The following is a 21121-nucleotide window of genomic DNA, read 5'->3' as shown; positions in this document are numbered from 1 at the left end:
TGGTATTCACTACAAACAGTATTTCTTAGGATGCTGGAAACTTTCACCTCTCCAATCCTACCAAGGATCAGCTTGTAGACAGAGGGTCAGAAAGCTAAAGGTCAGCTTTGGGTTCTCTCCCACCAACCATCCTAGCTACCTCCCCAAGGACCACTCCACAAAGTCCTGTGCTCCTGGGCACATCCTTGTCAGCTCTATCAGGAAAGTAGCACAATTCTGAACTCCCTGTCTTTTCCATCTATTTCACAAACTTCCAGACCGGCAGCTCTTTGAAAAGGAATTCATACACTCATTTTGGCTAAAGATTTAACCAAAAGAAATTTAGGTTAAACATAACAAATGCTTCGTATCCTTTTGCTTTCGAGGTCAAGCTCAAATAAACTCAGAAGAGAGATAACTTAGCTTAATGATGTCACCATGCTCTCTTATCTGGATTGCTGAGGTAGTGCCCTGATTGGCTTTCCCTCTTCTGCCCTTGACTCCTACAGTTGACTCTATAGTGCTCAGAGATTCTGTCTCTCCTACGTTCAAATCCTGCCCATGGCATCCATGCACTGGGAGTAAAAGTCTGACAACAGCCTCGGTACATCTCAAAGTGGGATGCCTGGACCACCAGCAGCAGCAGCATCACATGGAACCTTGTTGGAAGCGCAAACTTCTGAATGAGAAACTCTGGGGTGGGGGTGCCCAGTAATGTGCGTTTCAGCAACAGTCTTCCAACTGACTGCGAGGCTGCCAAAGTTTGACAACCACTGTCCTAAATGAGCTGCCCTCATCCCTAGCCCTTTACCTGAGTCTCTCTCCTCCTCACCCCCTTCATCCCATCTGCACCAGTCTCCCCCAGACAGCTGCCTGTCCCATTCCCTCACCTCCTCCTCATCTTTGTTCAAATGTGAACTTCTCAGTAATGTGTGTGTATGTCCATCTTCTTTAAAACTCAGACTACTCCTGACTCCCTACCCCACTTCTTTTCTTAGTTTTTCTCCACTTCTCACCAGCTGACACACTACACATTTTTCTGATTTCTATTTTAAGTCCCTGTCTCCATCACCTAGAATGTCAGCTCCTGGAGGGGCAGGGGTTTTCGGTGCTTTGTTCGCTGATACATCCTGTGTCACTGGACAGGCACCTGGCACAAAGTGAGTCTCAGTAAGTGTGTGTTCAATGTCAAAGGAAGGAATGGTTCCATTCTGCCACTTAGTAGCCATGTGACCTGTGCAATGTATTTAAACTTTCTGAGCCTCAGTCTCCTCATCAATAAAAAGAGGATTGAGTAAGGGGGACAGGTATAGCTCGGTGGCAGAGCGCATGCTTAGCATGCACGAGGTCATGGGTTCAATTCCCAGTACCTCCATTAAATTAAAAAAAAAAAAATAATAGATAAACCTAACTACCTCCCCTGTCAAAAAAAAAAAAAAAAAAAAAAACAAGATAAAAAAAGGATTAAGTAAGATAAAAAGCCTATACAGTGCTCAGCTCATTATGGTCACTCAATTAACAGTAGCAAATCTGATCATTTTGGAAAAAAAAAAAAAAACCTGTATTTCAATCACTGTCTTTAGAACCAACTGAAAAGTAGATAGCCAATATTTTATAACTCTAAATGAAGTATAACCTTTAAAAATTATAAGCTATATTGTATACTTGTAACATATAATATTGTGCATCAACTATACTTTGATTAAAAAATGATATTGTAAACTAAATACATAAGTGAAAACAGTTTAAAAAAAAAAGAACCAAGTGAAAAGTAATGGTTTAAACTTTTAAAAGCATTTTTAAAGTTTGGAGAACATTTGGAGGGAGAGCAGCGGGCTATCTAGGAACAGGTTGTCGGGAAAAGGAATAATCTCCTTACACTGAATCTATTTTCCCAAAAGACAGCATTTGGATGAATTAGGAACAAAGGAATTATAAACATACAATTTAATTATCCTTCAAAAACAAAATACATATTGAATAGGAAACACATTGAAGACTTAGATTTGTTTGTGGCTGTTTTTTCCAAAATACTGCAATAAAATGTTTGGGAACATCTAATAAAACGAATATGCAGCTGGATTTTCCTGCCCCCAAACTAATTTGTGCTGATTACAAGATAGGTCACAAGGTCTGCATGCTTTATTTTTGATGCATTCATTATAATTGTTACTATGGACGAAGACTAAACACAAAAAATGAAACATCCTGTTGGGGAATGATCTGCCAAACACACACCACATGTTTTCCCTCCCATCATTAGTCTAAGGGGGATTTCCACAAAATCGAGATTCTTAGAAACTAAGCTTTCGCCCGTCATTGCTGCATATTCCCACTTAGTCACTGTCTTGGGACCTCCCAGTTGCTCTCTGATGAAATAAATCTGAAGTTACACACTAAAAACTAACTGTAGCCAGAAATTAGGTGTATGGGGAACAAAACCCTCTTTTTGTACTGTTATGCTTAACAGTACAACGTCAGGGTCCACAGCTCAGTAAGTGGTTAACGTTACCGTGCTCCATGTGGTTTCCACTATGAGCGAAGACTTTTCTAGAATTCCCCATCCCGAGTACCAGCCCACACCTTTCTGCAATGAATGAACGGAGTCAAAAGAGAAACTCTGATCACTGCATGAGGAAACGGCAGTTGTCAAAACACACATCGTCACACCTACTGTTTTATCCCATGTGTAAATTACCCTTTCGGTCCTAAGCAACAGTGGTGTCTCCACGTAATATTGTAGGTGGCAAAGTTCTCTCCCAGATGAGCGCTCTGGATGAAACTCAAAGGAAAGGTCGCCAGGCCAGCGGTGGCTGAGAACTGCCAACAAGCACCTTACGAGGCAGCACTGGCATTTGCTTTTGTAGGTGACCTGGCTCGGACAGAACCTACCCTGTCACTCCCCTCGAAGAACCCAGAGTTCTTTCCACTCGGGGAGAGTGCTTACAGACAAGAATCTGATATCAATCATTTCTATTTGGAGAAGAATTATATCAGCATGTGCTGACTCTCTCAAAAGGCCCTGCATTCTGAGTCTTGTTCCTCTTTAACCAACAATAGACTTGTTCTGCTGCTAATGGCATCTTCAAATAACCAGGGAGATACTTGATAATTTTAAAAAATACTTTAAAAATAACCACAATGGCAGACACCTGTTTTCCACACACCCATGCAAGTGTCTTCTGAAGGAGCTACAGTTCCCACCTTGTGAGGCAAACTCTGCTTGTTTACTCTGTAAAGGATAAGGATCCAGTCTTAAAGCAAATAATCAGTTCTTAAAATACATCAATGAGAACTTTAATCAAAAGTATAGCTGCAAGAAATGTTTAAAGCCATGTGAAGACCGTGAGATCTACCTACTTCCACAGTTTAGAAAGATCACAATGTAAATTTCTCTAGCTTTTATAAATTTTCTGATGGATGAGAAGCAAGTTCTGTCATGGATCATCCCAAACAGTTTTCACTGAGTTGGACATTTGAATTAGTTTCTCAGCTTCCAGTTAGTGGACCCTAAAAGAAGCTATCTTACCAAATCCTCTATTGCATCCACTTTAATAACACCAAATGCCACTGTATCCCTCAGTGTCTTCCTGTTGAACTTCTACATACAAAAAAATTATTAAAACTAAGTGCCGGGAAAATCTTCCTTCCCTTGAGGAACTGGTATGTATCACCTCACAGGCAATGAGAATCACATAAACAATCATATGAATTTCTCTTTTCCCTTTGGCTGCCAGGGAGTTCAGAACCAAACTTACGGCTCAGTGCTATTAACTAAGTAGAACAGCACAGTAGAACCCGGGTTCACATTTTTTTCTCTGATATTCCCTTCCTACTTTACGTATTTCCCTATCCTCATTCTTTCACTTGTTTTTATTTTCCGTTTTACTATAGTTATTCTTTGTAAGCCTTCCAATCTTTATAACAAAGTGAATGTTCATATATATACAAATCATATGTGTACAAACTATACACACACATCTGTAAAGATGACAATTTTGCTAGTGTATTTTCATGAGAAAGAACTATTATATGAAACAGAAATAAAATTGGCTGCCCTGGATCATTCATTGTAGAGACTTATTTAGCAAGTTCAATGCCTGCAGGCTAACTACCAAAATAAAGAAATAGCTATATCACACTGTAATGACATTTTCTTTAATATTACTTTACTTAATACAAATGTGGATTCAGAGTTCTTGGAATCTAATTTCTAAAATGCCTTTTTCTCAAAAATTTCAGACAGGTGTCAATATTTTAAAAATTCAATACACTTATTACTCAGACTCAAGTGAAATGTGTTTAGATCTACTTGAATATCATGTAATTATACTTAGAAGAAGATCCATAAAATTCCCCATGAGATAATGCATAGGAAAGTGTTCTGTAAATCTCCGGGGTATAATACAAATGTTAGCTATCAGTGCTATTGCCCATAGCATATAAAATATGATCAGAGATGAATTATATTTTACTACTAAGCATGGTGATAACTGTGGAGAGAGCCATAATGAATAAGGAAAAAAATTATTTTTAAGTCATCCATCGCTCATTTGCTCATTGAGAGGACCATGTCTGCTCATGGATTCAAGTTTTTTAAGACTCAGACCTTTAACAGGACTCCACAAAACAAGGATACACTCAAGAACCCTCAGATATTTGAAAATTCTTTGATCTCATGAGAGTGAGACTCAATATCTAATTTTAAAATATTCTTCATACAAAACAGAAGTAAAAACCTAACAGGCAAGAGAGAAATATTCTTAGTGAAGTCATTCGCCTGTTTGTTCCTTTCTGGTTACTCAATACAACCACGCTATTCACTCATAATCCAGGAAGCAAAGAACTAAGACATTAACCAGCTTGTGTTCCAAACTAAAAGGAGGTTAAAAACACAGCATTGTAATACAAACACAGCTTACAAGTACAGCGTGTGTACCTACTGTTCTGCCATTTAAACTCTGAGTAGCTGTACAAACAAGTCTATCTTGAGGAAACAGACTGGGTAATTTTCCATTCCGACTGTTTGAGATTTCACCAAGAGCTTCAAACTTGCAGAAGCCTGCGTTGCCAGACATTTTCTTCAAATTCGCTATCTTTAGTTCTCCCCGTTAAGATTTCCCTTTAACGAAAACGCTTTTCTTAAAGGTTGTGCTTAAGTGAAAACTTTCCTCCTACAGATGTAGAGATTAAATCAGAAAGAAAAATGAAAGAGGTAGTGGCCCCATTTGGGGAACATAAGTTAAAACTCTCTTCTCTATGGCCTAAGATAGACCTAGGTCAAGCTTTCAAACACTTGTGTCTTTTCCAAGTTCATAGGGAAGTTCAAAAGGTTGAAAAGGGAGGTAAAATAGTAATCAATGAAAAGATCCAGATGCAAAACTGCTGTATCAGCAGTAAATGCTGACAGTGATCTGAGGGATCTGTGGAGCCTTCTGATACAGGATGAGACTCTGTTAGCGAAGGAAAACCTCTGCACTCTGCACTTGTATGTAACTAAAGAAGCCCATCTTCCCAGAACACTTGAGAACAACTGTCAAGCAATGGAAAAGAGCTCTATTATATGATTATTTTAGATATGCATGAAAGTACAATTTTATAAGCTTCAGGTCTCAAAATTTTCAATACACCTGCTTGACCAACACAAGTGAACACTTTTCTTAGAGTGATTTTTATTGTGAAGGAGATAAACTGGATCTTATTTCCAAATTAATGCAGCCACGTTGAACTGAGGGCTTCCCCCCGCCCCCCTCAGGGTGTTATAAATTATCAATAACTAAAATAAAGTCCAGTTCATTTAAGATGGACAATGAAGTATCAAAATATAATTTCAAATTTGTAGCTTCCACTGATGGAATGGAGACCTATGCTAAACACTTTTTGTGCCTGATCTCATTTAGGACTCCTAACAACCACGATTTAGGTACTATCACATCGCCAATCCACAGAAGAGTAAATCAAGGCTCAGAGAGGAACTGTTATGTATCCAAGAGCTACTTAATGGCTGGGCCAGGAATGGAATGCAGTTATCTGGGTTCCTAATTCAATGCCTTCTCCAACACTGATTGGGTGAGTGACGGGTTGGGATTAAGACAAACTCTAAAGACAGTGAGCCCACCAACATGTGTGGACTGGTAGCATCTTGGATTTATACCCCAAGGAGAGCCTAAAAGGGAAGGCTAAAACCATAGCACCCTTGTAGACACTATGCCTTCCTGTTCCCCCTCATCTTACTCTGCACAAGTCAAACTAGACTCTGTGGCTATTTTCAAAGCTCACCATAAACTTTCAGACCACACAATGATTTTGGTGGCTGTTTCACTGATTTGAACATGCTCCTTCCTCTTTCCTCCTCCCTTTTCTTCTCTTCTGGGTGAAATCTAACTTTCTGCTCCCTGTCTGTAAAGTCTGAATTAAAGCAGTCCCTCTTGTCCATCCTCAGAGCACTCTGTCTGCTTCACTCTTCGAGCACTTAGCATTGTTACCTGGCATTATTATTAGGAGCACACATGTCTCTCACCTGCAGGAAAAAGAGTATGTATCTTAAAGGACTGCATTCAAGAATCTTGGCATCACCCCTGTATCTTAAACAGCACCCTGAACACAGCAGGCACTCAATAAATGTTTCACGTAGAGTTAAAATAGGAAACTCAGGTTCTATCGCTACAACATTTCTATCAAAGAAAGGACTACTCCCAAAGGAACGAGGGAGTACTTTTGCTCACTCTTCTTCTTGAAAGGATTTTTCAGACAGCCTATTGCCATTCCAAGGAAGGTAATGGGGCTATTTTTCTGTTTAGGAACCAGTGGTTTAAGTAATGTAAGCTATGGATCAGTGGTTTGCAATGATGGGGCTGATCGAAAGACAATCACACTCAGCACTGCTAAGGTTAATGGCATTGCCTCTTATGGAGGAAATATAAAAGTGGAAGATAGGGAAGAAACCAATAAAAACATTTATGCACACCTTTAATGGTATGCAGAGTAGAACCCACTTAAACGAATACCAACTAATGAAAACATCTTGAAAAGAGCGTGATTTTGAGAGAAACCTTTTATCTACAGGTCCTACATTTAGAGAGCAAACCTTTTAAATGAATACAGGGTAAGAAAGGAATTAAACTAGTAATTGTTGTGATTCATTGTGGTTCATATACGTTTCCTCAGGCCAGTGAAGTGAATGAACCATTTAACAAAGGAGGCTCTTCTCCACCGATTTATGTCATACATGTCAGATTATAAGTAAGAGCCTCCTTGGTAGGTACTACATAGAAAGAAAAAAAAAGAGTCTTGGGAATGGCTGAACCATGCTTATCCTACACAGGCAGAGTCAAAGATTTTCCCGAGAAGGAGAGGTGAGAGATTTCAGTTCAACCAGAAAAATGCATGAAAAGGCAAACGTAACCTAGCCCCCCCAATGTATCCGGGATGTCTTTTTTCAAGGAAATGTATTATTGTCTTTTTTACAATAAGCTTCAATGTCTTGAAGAGTATTTGGTGGTCAGGGGTTATGAGGGGGGAGAGAGAGAAGCTCAAAAGCAGACATAAAAAATTGGAATTAGGTGCTCAAAACTTCTTTCCACTCCTTAGAGGTAATTTGTCAGGGAATTTAAAGTCTATGCTTGACAGATCTTTAGGACCAGTGGCTTAAGAAGGAGGACACTAATATTTCCTTTTAAGACCACAAAATACACATAAGAATTACTGGAAACAACCCTGTAACTCTCACCACCCAGTGAGATCTATTTGCCAAAACAACACACAGGGTTAGAGTCTATCTTGCTTCTGAGTTGACTGTCCCAGAAAAAGAAGAATTTAAGTAAAAGCCAACTGAAAGTGGATCTAAAGGTCACTAGGGTGAATATATTCAATGCAAGTAAGAAAAAAAATCTGGGGATTCCAGGGAGCTTAAGAGTCAATAAACGAGTCAATTTGAAGTCAAACACCGACAGACTAACACAGGTTAACGATTGCTCAGGAGATTTCTGGACCAGCTGGAATATCATTAGAAATTGTGAGTTTCAACTTGTGCATTTGTTTGGACTATATGAGATAATTTGGGATGCTTTCTTTTTTAAAAATTATCTTTGAAAAATTTAGAATTCCAGTTTAGTTCAGAATGGAGGGTAAAAATGGTATCACAGGAAATGCAGAAAGAATGCCTTTCAGTAGGCATAGGGGGGAAGTCAGGCGCCAAATGGTAAAATATACTGCCCACAGAGAGGAATCTTCATTTCCCACACGATAGCTCTGTAATCATATTCGCTTGAAAACTAAGAACTGTTGGGTTGAAAGAAAAAAATGTGTGGAATATACTCTGTAGCCTACTGGTATTTTTCAGGGGACCAGGGATGGAAATGAAGGAATCCCTAATGACCTGAAATTATCATGACAGCTCATTTTATACTTGGATTGACTGCTTATAAAGTGCTTCCAGATACATTATCCCCTTACATCCTTATTAAACCCTTGGGAGAGAAAGGCAACAATCACTAGTCCCATTTCACAGATCAAGAAGCTGTGGCACAGAGAGGTTAAGTACATTTCCCAAGGACAGTTACAGTTCATAGGTGAAGAGGTCCGCGTCTGAATGTTTTAAAAAACATTTCACAGGTAGGTGACAACGTCAAGGGTCTCCCACCCCTCTTCCTTCCACACACGCACCTGTCAAAGCTCAAATCAGAGGACTTCACTCTTCCTTCCAAACACCAGCTTCCTCCGATAAGAAAAACTATCAAACTCAAAAACTACCATTTCTTCAAATTTTACATAACTTCTTTACCCTACAAGATCATGAAAAAGAAGAGTGAACAAGAGAGAGACCATGTCTTATATTTATGCTTTTCCATAAAGCAGAGTTTAAGATGCTTGTTAAAGTCATATGAACTGGTCTTTCTTTTCACACATGTACTTGCTTAAATGCTCACACAGGACGCATTTCTATTTTCTTCTTACTTTGCTTTGCTCTGCTCAACCTCTCCCTGCAACGATCCCTTCATGTCAAAGTCAGCTTTGCCAGGTAACATGCATTCACCTCGCTGTGACTAGTTATGCCTAGCTCTGTTCCATACAAGATTTTCTGTCTGAGTGCCACACTTAGGAAAGCTGACAGCTGTGCGCAGATGAGGACGGTGGTGGTGGAGAATGGAGAGGACCATGGACCGTGGAGACTGAAACGGTGCTAGCCCCATCCAAGTCCCAGAGGAAACCCTTCCTCCCTGCAAACTTCCCACCTTGCCACAAAACCACCTTGCTGTGTCTGCAGCCTGCGGACCTCCGGGCAAGCAAAACTGCAAGCTGCTTGATGGCCATCTAAGCACTGAATACAGGAGGAGGTGGGCCAGGAATGACATGCAGAGGCCTGCTGAACATGGCTAACGCCATGTATAATCTTAGCAGCAGCAGACGTCTGTGAAGAGCCCGTGCTGCACACACACCACACCAGACAACAGGGACACCTAAGGCACTAGGCTCTGCACATGCGACAGATACGTGTGGACACACGCAACACGGTCGGCACCGTGCTAAGGGGAAAATGGTGAGTGAGAAGGGGGTAAACGGTCCTCGCCTTCATGGAGCATCCAATATGCTTTATAAACACGGTGGCCTTGGCAGACGTTATTCAGGATATCTCCCAAATAAATGTCATGTTAAAACTGTGATAGTTTGATTCAAAATTCGAAACAAATGACTTTCACATAAACTTTACACCTTGTTGGCAAATTAAGAGAATGATTTCAATAGCCTTTCGAGGAACTATTTGATTTCAGTTTACTTTCTGGGTGAAGCATGAGCCTAAGAAAAGCAGAGCAGTAAGACAGTAGAAAGAACGCTGGACAGGGGACTGGACCTTCAGGGTCTCGGTTCTACCGCTAACCCGTGTGTTATCCGGGGCACATCTCTCTACTGCCCTGGGCTTCATCGCTCCTGTAACTAATGCCTGGAACTGTGTCAGGCACACAGCAGATGTTTAATAAATAAATACTGGTTGAATGGATGAATATAATATGTGAAGATTTAGCGTGAATATTTCTGTGGTTCACTGTAAATAAACATCAAGAAGTTGGAGATAAGAACAGTCAAGCAACAGAGATTCATGTATTTTGCTTATACCCTAAATGATGCAAATAGTGTCCAAGTGGCTGAGTGGCCGGCAGGAAAATGTTGGATGATGACTGCTTGTAATACTTTCTCACTGCATCCCTTAAGCTTGAATTTTATGACAATTTAAACACAACAAATAGCCTTTTTGTTTGTTTGGTTTTTTTGCTGATCCCAAGCCAGTAGGCTACCTCCTTGGCTAGCAAATTCACTGGTACCACGCTAAGCCTCTTCTTCAATGTTTACAGAATGAGAGGCAATTCCGGTTTTAGCTTTGAGTGCATCAGACTTTGACAGCTTGGGAATGTCATTCTCAAAGCAAGGACTTTTCACACGCACCGAATTCTGCCTCTAACTGTTCTGTAAATGCAAATGCAAATATCCTTGACCAGGAAACCTTGAGTATCGTGTTCAAAGAATGTTAGTGAGATTATATGAAGTTCTTTTTAACTGTATTAGTTTCCATCCAACATCTACTAAATTGAATTAGAGTAAAGTGGGGAAGGCCTCGGTTCGAAAGGTGGATGCCAACAAAGTCACATTGTAATTTCGTCTCCTTCTCTCATTTATGGATGCTTTCTATCTGTCAGCCAGTCAGTCAGCAAGCTCCACTCCAAGGGAAACACTGCTGGATGAATTAAACGTGATAGGACCACAGCGTCTAAGAAACTATTCAGAAACACAATGCCTTGGCCACACTGAGCCTTATGTGGTGGGTCAAATGCTCTTTTTGCTTTATTAATAAAGAGGTTTGCATCTTCCCTCCCACACATATAGAAGCTACCGATCCCACGTATCAGATTATCAAGAGTACCAGAATTCACTGATGAGGAAAACACACTGGTGGTACATTTCTTATTAATATAGGGGGCCCCCTTCCCCCAAGAACATCAATGTCCAAAATGCAAGGAAGTAATAAGATAGCGTGAAACTCCTCTGCATTTAGAACTAAACAAGAGCAAGGAGCAGCTCAGGGAGAAGAGAGGGGGCAGTGGGGACACGGCACAGCCACCTAAGCATTTTTAAGAAGGGTTGTCCAAAATCAGTGTGAAGCGGTCTGGGTGATCTGAGACACAATCTCAGTGCTCCCTCCCCAACCCGGTCACCACACAACTTCACCAGTGCCAGCTACTCACGTAAGTGCTGTGTGTGCGCAGTACAGAAGTATGCAGAAGGGGCTGACCCCAACCTCTGAGCACAAGGCGTGGAAGAGAGCACTGCGGCTTGCGAGAGGATCTATCGATTTAACTGACTCAGCAGGTGCAGGAAGCCAGAGACTGAAGGGAACTTTAGCCCAAAAGCCCTTCCAGAAACGTGCAGAAATCTGGGGGTGAAATTTAGATTTCCTCAAGAGTGTGGAATGGAGGTTTGGAGCTCATTCTAAGGGGCAAGGAGGTCAGAGGAAATATCGAGGAACATACACACACTTCAATATTTAGATCAAACATCTAATAAAGCTCTTCTACAAACACCTATAACTTAACTACTGCTGCCTCTTGCATAGCTTTTATTATTTGTACCTAGTTCCATCATGGGCTCCAAACACCACCCAAATACCTTCAGAAGACCCCAATCACAGATTATGGCAAATATCTATTTAAATAGCCATCTCCCTCGCTAGGCTGTGCCCTTGATGAGCACTGGGTCTGCATCTCATTTCTCTCTATGGTCCCACTGCCTAACACAAGGATTAGCACACATACTAGGTAAGCATGTGTGATTAACAAAGGACGGATTGGAAAGAGGAGGAATTACTTCTAAATATATGTGATTTATCCCTTAACAGACTATAAACTAAAATGGTGGTTACCAGGGGTGGGGAGGGAGAACGGGAGAGACATTATTATTTCAGGGTGAACACCTGCAACTAGTAGACAAGTAAGTCCTAAAGACCTAATGTGCAGTACAGTGATTACAGACAGCAAAACTGTACTAGAAACATTAAACTTCCTAAGAGACTAGATCTTAATTATCCCCAACATTAGGAAATGACAATCATGTGATGTGATTGAGGGGTCAGCTAATGCTACAATGGCAATCACACTGCAATGTAAATGTATCAAATCAAGATGTTGTACACTTCCAACATACACAGTGTTGTATGTCAGATAGAGCTCAGCAAAAAACAACAAAACAAAACAAAACAAAAAAGACGTTTTCACAGCTATAGAGAACAAACTAGTGGTTACCAGTAGGGAGATGAATGGAGAGAGGGGCAAGATAAGGATAAGGGGAAAAAAGACTTCAGATTCCCGAGGGCAAGATACATTCATGCACTCATTTGCTCGCTCACTCATTCATTTGAAAAGTACTTAGATTGTCAGACACTATGTTTGGGCGTTGGCTTCTGCCCTCAAGGGCAGTCTACTCTCTACAGTTTAGAATAGTGGTCTCCCAAAACACACATTAGGGGTACCCCAAAGAAGACACTGGGGCTTCTATTTATATTTATTTTTGCACCTTCTAAAACATAATAATGAATTTGTTATTAATAAAATGCCATCTCCCTCATTTGGTCCCTACGTCAGACGGTCACATGTCACCCACGGTCCATAAAAGTGTCCCTGGGGAAACGTGGAATTCTGCAGACTCCCTTATCACTTATTTCAGCGTATGGTGACATATTACTGTTTTCATTTATTGATGTTCAGTCAAAAAAAACCTGATGAGTTATCTAGTTTTAACTAATTCACCACCACCACTACCACCATAAGTGTATCATCACAACCGTCATTCTCTAACCTTAAGTTTACAATTTCCCTGGGAAGAGGGCACAGGACATGGAGAAAACACACTGAAATCACACAATTACAGTACTAATAATACCAGTTACTTGAGATTATTATGGCTGTTGAGTGTAAAGCATTCCACAACATTTCAAAGCACCTCCCTCTCCATGACCTGTTTAAAGTCAGAGCCCGCCCCCAGGAAGACAAGGCGGTATTTCCTCTGCACCTCACGCGTTACTGACCACGGGCATGTGCCTCAACCTCCCTGAACCTCCTTTTCCGCATCCTCTACCTCTTAGATTAGGCCAAAGTAAGACAACACAGCCACACAATTCAAAGTGTCTGGCACACGCTGTTATTCAACCAAGGTTGGTTTTCTTACCTCTCTGATTGATGCACAGAATCCATACAGAAAGAGATATGTACCCGGATCTCAAGTGTGCTACACAATTACGAATGATGAGGCTGCCCAAACTTTGTTAAGATCCTGTAAAAGTACGATTTCCTGGGTTAACTTATGTAGCTAAGAGCAGCCCGAGGCTCCTACCCTGAGCTGCTTTCTCCATTGCCCCACATTAGCAGTTCTGCTCAGACAGCGGTGAGTTCAACAACCTCTGTTGAAAGAGTGAACGGAGGGATACATCATGGAGATGATGGGTGGCTCCTGGGACAACTGGTTTTTACCTGCTCTCACTGGTACCTGCTTTTCTCTCCTTCCAAAAGAGAAGGTGAGAGTCTATGATTAACCGCTGGCCTACAGCAGAGGCTTCTGCACCTTTTCACCATTAAGGGCATCTTGTAATATTTTCCTCTCATGGAGCCTATTTATCAAAGTATTTAACTTACCATCTTTACTAAATAATGGATAATTCAACTCCGCCCCCCACACCTCTTATTAAATGAACCCAAATTATAACTGCTAGAGTCCGTGTGAGTGTAAGACAGCCAGTGAGCTCACGAACAGTCAAAAGCTAAAATTGTCAAGCAGCAGTTTCTACTTTCTAGGGACAAAAAACAAATAATTTAAGATTTTTTTCTTTGGGTCCCCTTCAAGGACCACCAGTTGGCAACCATTGGTGAAGAGCATGTGCTGGCGTGCGCTGAGTTTTACTTACATATATTTCATGATATCAATTTGCAAATCCACTAGACCTCAAGGGGCATGCATGTTCTGGGCACTGCTACCTTTAGAACTGGCTGATGCTCTGACAACAAGGTGCCTCACTGTTCCCCTCTCTATGGTTCAGGATCTTACTTAGAGCCCTAAGCTGTAAGAATGCATTAGATTGAAAAGCTTTCAGTTTGGACAGCATTTGCAATCTTACAAGAAGATAAACCTCTCTATGGAGTTAACATGATCTGTGAATGGGGGACATGCTAGGAATCAGATATCCTAATGAACTTTGTCTTGCTCACTTGAAATGGAGAATTAAGGGACTCTTAAATAATTCAGAAATCTCAAATCAAAGGGATGAGGAGCAAATTTCCATTGTACTGCACAAAAAATGGGGACTGGAAATAAACATTTTATGTTTTCAATAAAACTACATTCCTACCTCTTTTGCAATTGAAATACTTTCAAATTTATTGGCAATCATAATGGTTTTATGCCATCCAACAAACACAATGGCGTCTGATATAAATACCTTACAACTAATTTCATTTTATACACTCCACCTCCAGCAGAAAATGAAAATGAAAATTTAGCCCATTGTTTTAAAAATATCCATTGTGGAGCCACAGACTAACAATGCTTGAGACTGTGGTAAAAAGAGTGAAGAATATTCATAAGAAAAATAGGAACGTAATTTTTCTGCAAAAATGTAATTTTACCTCCAAAATTTAAAACAAGACAAAGACACATTCTAGATTGGTCTTTAGCACAGAGTTCATGTGCATGAGGCAAGGAGGTGCATGAAGGAGAAGGCAGGCTACACTTTCTTGTGTGTCTCCTATAGGTCACTGCACGTTCCAGGCACTTTATATATACACACGTCCACAGATGTACGTTCACACATGGAATCTGCACAGTAACAGCTCTGTCAGTTCTGAGGACATAGTTGAGCCTGTGGGTGCCGGAGCAAGGCTGAGGCAGACACCTGGGAGGATGAGATGGGAAATAAAGGAGGAGACGACCATCTTAGATAAGAGAGCAACCCAAGGGAAAACAGGAACTAACATTGTTAAAGCTCAAAACATGACAGCAACTAAAACATTTCCTGGGAAGGTGATGACATCCCACCTTATAAACGAGGAAACACTTCTTCTTGGAGGACCCAAACTAACACACCCGCACGGAGGAAGTCCACAACGAATGTGAGCTATTGGCACGATTATTACCACCAAATTCGTTAGTTTCGCCATCATCTGTCTCTCAAGCCCAGCAGAGTTTAACCCTCCTTTCCAAAACTGTTTTCCTTGAATCTGTGAACATTACCCTTTCTTCAAGTGGGAGGGTACAAAGATCACACCATGTTCTTACAAGATATTCAGACAAGATTTGTCGTCATCTAGCAAATCGGTCTTCTATCCCAAATGAAAACATATATATTTAGTGTCCCCAAACAGCATTAAAAAAAGAGAAAGGATCTTCTCTTTTCAAGTCAACCTAAATGTCTTTTCTCTATGTCACCAACGGATGTGGAACTTTCCAGTGCGCTGTTATTTGACTGATGTTCTGCTTTCACCATCTTTCACGAGGCGAACGGTGTGCCAACACCTGCATCTCGTGACAAGATACACTCCCTTTGAAGAGGTGACTCATGCACCGTCCCAGTGCCCTACTCAATTCATACCCCACTAATTAAACTTACACACTGGCTTATACAGGTTGAGTGGGTCTCAGCTACAGCATTGTATCTGTTGACTGTGCCATACAAGTGGCTTATTGGTCAAGACAACGACGGGGCTAGGTACCAGCAGATGCGGGAGGAATGGAATTTAAGCAGTCAAGTCACTAGAACTTCGTGGTGCTCTTCCCGGGTCTCCTTTCCAGTGGGTTAAATTCCAGTGGTTTAGCCCTTTGTGATCGCTGAAATCACCACAGATGAACCAAGCCTTCGACTCTACTGCTGTTACTGTTGCCCATGGAACGTCCATGGGAGTGTGCAGGGGTTTAGGACCTGCGACCAGATAAAATACAGGACTTGCTTCAGATAAACAGTGAATCCTTTTTTTGTATAGTTGTACTTGAAAAAAAAATTACTTGTTGTTGATCTGCAATTCCAATTTTACTTGGCATCTTGTATTTCTGTTTGCTAAATCTGCCAACTACTGGGGGAAAAGTCAAGCTTCGAGGTAATGCACTTGAGACCCGTGGATCGCCATCTAGGTGGCGGCCCGAGGTAAGGGTTCAGCAGCAGCCCCCTCCCTCCCCCCGCCGTTTAGACTTTCATAAACGAGAAAAGAACTGTTTGCATGAGAGGGCACGTGAAGCCAAATATCCCATGGAGGTGGGTCCTCTGTCAGTAATACTCACGTAAGAGAAAACCTCCAGGGATGCTAAAAGATATTGCCATGGCAGACGAGAGTCTCTTTCTCTGACAACGCAGCGCAGGGGCTCAGGGCATGCCCGCATCAAGAAATGGCTGGACTCGGTGTCCGCATTCCTCTGTAGAGCATATCACAGTTTATCCAGGATTTGCCAAGTCCCTTCCTTGGCCTACAAGTGTCATTTGGCTTCTTGCTACCCCATCTCCAATCGCTCCTCTTTCATTCACATCCTTTAAGCCACACTGACCCTCTGACTGTTTCTCAAACATGCCTCAGGGCCTTTATGTTTACTCCTCCCTCTTTCTAGAGCAAAAGTCCTGAATATCTGCATAATTCTCTTTTTCTCCTTTGACAAGTCTCAACTCAAATGTCAACAGACTAGCAAGGCCTACCCTGACCTCCTTCTGCAAAATAGTTTCCATATCCTTCATGGTTGATCCCTTATCTTGATTTACTTTTCTTCATAATATTTAAAGCCACTTGGTAAGTCATATATATTGGTATTATATTTATATAAATAGTTTATTCTCTTTTCCTCCCACCAGTAAGTGAGCACCGTAAGGGCAGAGACTTTGTTTTGCTCAGTGTAGTATCTGGTTCTCGGAATGCGCTTGATAAACATTTGTTGAACGAGTGAATGAACGAGGCCTTTTCCCCCTTACCAGACTATCAGGTCCTCCAGGACAGGATGTCTGCACCATGACTGTATTCCCTCAATGCATCCAGTACACAGTCCAAAGGTACCCGGCACATTTTAGTATGTGTGCTGCCGAAGTGAGCACTCCAGTACATTCTTAATAACTATCTGCTAAATTACTTCTGAGAAAATTGAGGTACATACAAGTCTTTAAGTGACCTGGACAACTGATTTGCCCTTAACCGATGCTCAGTGTCAGCCTTATCATGGCAGCTCTCCTTTGCTGATCTGACCTATTCGGAAGCTGTGATTTGGCTTCTCCTTATTCATCTCTTGAGTTTACAAATGCTGCTTGCTGAGAAGCTTTCTGGTTGCAAAATACCTACAGAGATCTAAGAAAACACTGACTTTCCTTCATGGAGAGATTGTTGGACGCCTATCCCTATTTTGCTGGGCCTCCCCACAACATCCTTTACACTTCTCTCTTTGGATATTCGCCATACGATGCCTGTGGATAAGACATATGAGACTCCCCTGCTCCCTTTGGGTTAAAATCAACCGAGTACAGAAATTAACAACTGTGATGGGGCAGGGTCAGCTGCAAGTGAATGTGACCCCCACCACCACCTCTGTTTGCGATGGCCCAGGAGATTTCCTTAACGACAAGGCGGTGCCAAGGGAACAGAGTTGCCTGGAGCTGAGTAAAACCTGAAGAAGAGGAAAAGAATGAGGAAGCTGTAGGGAGAAAAGGTGCCAAAAATCCTTGTGGCCACATGAATTTTTCCAGCAGACAACTAATCAATCTGGATTAGCGACTCTGAATCCCCAAATAAATTATTTATATTGCATTCAGTTTACTAGTATGATCCACAAATGGATAATCCTCTCCCCAAAATAATGTTACAGGCTTTAAATCAACAAATCCACACTCAAGTGTCAAATCAGACCCTATTATTTGTGGCAGGGAAAGCTCACACGTGACTCCTGACCCAAATGAGCCTCCCTGACACCTCACCTCGCGAATTTTTCAGTGATGGAGAGGCACGTGAGAGTGACCGTCAGGAGTACACTGCAGGTGCTTCTAAGGACGCCTCTGCCAGAGGGTCTTATCGGCGCCATTCCAGGCTTAGACTAGAGGGAACAGAGAACAACAGCAGATGGCACTGCGGCCAAACCCCAGGTGTTCCTTCTACCATACCTTCTCCAGCTGTACTGTGATTTGATGATGGCGCCTCATTTGATTTCTTTTCCGAGCCCCAGTTCAAATACCACATGAATTGCATTGCTTCATATGTTTAGAATCGAGATCTACGGATATATTTACACAGTTCCATATAAATTATAAACAAACACTTAAAAAAGGCTTTCCTACTTGCAGTGTTGCATCCAATGGTTGTCTCTCCTGGGACAAGAGTCCCGGGCACAAACGAACAGGAGGACCAGAGAGAAACCCCTTTATTTCTTCCTTCACCTGTACCTATTTGTACTTGAGGGACTGGCGGAGGGGAGGAGGCGGGGTGTGTGTATGAAACAGACCGCCCAGCCAGTTCGTTTTAGAATCTGGAAATCAGGGGAACAGACGTCTACAACATTTCCTATTTTGGCTACTAGCCAACCACTTAAAGTCTATTCAGCTAGTTATCCTCTGTATGTAGACAATAAAATACCCATAATGTGCGAGGTAAAACGACTTCTTTAAAACCACTACAAATTTCCTCCCTATTTTTTCAGTTGAAAAGGCTCCTTAGCTACCCTGGGTCCTGTGGTAAAGCCCAGCCTGCTCCACACTGCAGCAGGCATGTGGGGAGGCCCCCAGCCTCACCTGGTACCTCATCTTTCAAAAGGCAAGATCCAAGAATTTCCTTTGTCTGGACGCATTTCTAAAGAGCCTCTGCAGACAGTGAGGGGTCACATCTGCTAACAATTTTTAAGAAAGCACAATTCACCTGGTCTCAGACTGACATTGTAGATTAAACCCAAATTCTGGTTCCCCGGTCTCTCAGAGGAGAGGCACCAGTTCCATCGCATTGCTGAAAACTCATCAGTCAGAATTTAATTACACAGATCTGGAAACCAGAAGGCATCAGGTTTTAATGTCTCCCTGAATTGGGACCTTCACAATATTTAGAATATTGGTCATTATTGTTATTGTTGCTATTTTGGTGGTCACTCTTCTGTCTCTGTCCCTGCAGGGTTTTGGGGGAAGGACACTACGGAGAATAACTGTGCTAGGTAATTGTAAAAGAAAGTCACGCCAATTATGGAATATCGACAAGTTGTATTTACAAGTCAATGGTGCTAGAATGTTCCTGCTTTCCCAATAAAATGTGAACTGTAAGGCTGTGCTGCCTCCAAAATTCCTAAAATGACCCAACTAAAATGATACAGGAATCAAAACAGTTCCTAAAGCAGCAGTCCATCCAGTCATTAGAAACAATTTTTACTGTTTAGAATTATGAATTTTATTTTGCCTTACAATTATGCACTAATATTGTAATATAATACTGCAATATATCTACCACATAGTTGAGGAAGTAGGGGAAAAAAGTTAAAGCAGAGGGCCTACACTTTTTATTATGAGAATATTATCAGATGAAAGAATGTCCAAAAGAGAAACAGAAATTTATAGTTCTCTTATCTCACCCCAACTTACAGAGTAAATGTTACGTATAAATCTTAAGTCAGAAAGTCAGTATAGCCTTGAAAGTTATTTCATAAGTTCTGACATATTCAAAATGCTCACAGAAATGTGTTCACTGATAACTAACGAGATACTGACAGTTGTGACTGAAGAAAAGTGCATTCCTTGTTCATCCAGCAACATCCAGCAATGACACCTGGTTTGCTGGTGCAACGCGGGAACGACATAAATGAAGATGCTGCACGTGAACGCTAGATTCAACCAGCACTCCTGGGTGATTTTCAGATTGGCAGGGAGAGCTACAGATTTTCAAAATCTGGGGCAAGCATCATGATTAATGGCCTTCCACTGATTGCAAAGGCCCGTCTGAGGGTCGATGCCACCAACATATGTGCAACTAACCAAATAAATGAGGAAGAGCAAATATGATTAAACCTAAGAAAATAATCTAAACCCCAACTCTGATTTCCTGTTGTAAATATCACATTTTAAAACCCAGTCGGATGAGCTTATGATTATTAGCAGCCTGTGCAGGTGACGAGAGACAGTAAATAGGAAAAATAACAACAAACAAACAAACAAACAAAAAACATGTGAACACAGCTTTTCTTTTTCTGGCAAGGGAACCCCACATTTTCTTTTCTTTTTTTAGCTAAGGGTGCATTCACAGGGAGTCCCAGGGGGAAGTGTGCCTTCAGAGTGCCGTGTTGGACTGTGCTCTGCTCTCAGACGCTGGCTCTGTGTGGCCCCCCAGAGGTGTGCCCTGAAATAAGCAGGAGGGCTAGCACACGCGCTCTTCCCTCATTAATGCCTGACCTGATGCACCACATGATGCAAGCTTGGGAGCACTGTTCACAGGCCCTGGAAGTATCAAGTAGGCATTGCTAATATTCTGCTCCATTAATACTTTTAACAGTAGCCAAAGGACCTCCTGGAAATTCACAAAGGTGGTTTGAGTAGATGTTTTAAGCCAAGGTCTAACAAATTAGGCTTAAACCCTTCAGGAGCTCCTAAAAAGCCAGAAAGGGGTTCAGTAATATGCAAAAGGATTAAATGCATGAGACCAGTCAGAACTGAGAACTTTGTTGGGATTCCATTTCCTATGATAGCCACGTGTAAACGAACATGATGGTATTTCATATGTCACACCTGCTCATTGAGGTGGGCCAGGCATGGGGGTACAATTTGACCTTCTGTGGCCATTAGCGTAGCCCCGAGTTTGGTTTCCTGGCACTGTTAGTCATATCTGTGTATGTCCATATGTCTGTGAATGACCTTCCCCGCACCCAAGTTAGATTTTCAGCTTCTCCAGGGTTTTTTGTTTGTTTGTTTGGTTGGTTGGTTGGTTGCTTTTTTTTTCTTAAAAACCTCTTGGTAAATCAGTAGTAAGCAAATACTCAAAAAATACTTGGGGCTAGTGACAGTATATTTATCTGCTTATTAATTTTAATAAATATGAGATATGTGTCAAGTTCAAGGCATATGGAATTTGTCATAAATCCTATCCTGAATCCGCTTATAGTTTTTAATAAGCCAGGTTCT

At 41.4% G+C, this 21121-nt stretch overlaps 1 protein-coding gene across 4 annotated transcripts in view; it reads right to left on the bottom strand.

Moving 5' to 3' along the window:
• Positions 1-21121, bottom strand: part of NFIA (nuclear factor I A) — a 340770-nt gene that overhangs the window by 137668 nt on the left and 181981 nt on the right. The gene's annotated exons all lie outside the window — the stretch shown is intronic.

This window comes from Camelus ferus, chromosome 13 (assembly GCF_009834535.1).
Source record: "Camelus ferus isolate YT-003-E chromosome 13, BCGSAC_Cfer_1.0, whole genome shotgun sequence".
Lineage (NCBI taxonomy): Eukaryota > Metazoa > Chordata > Mammalia > Artiodactyla > Camelidae > Camelus > Camelus ferus.
This window is presented reverse-complemented; position numbering and strand designations above follow the sequence as displayed.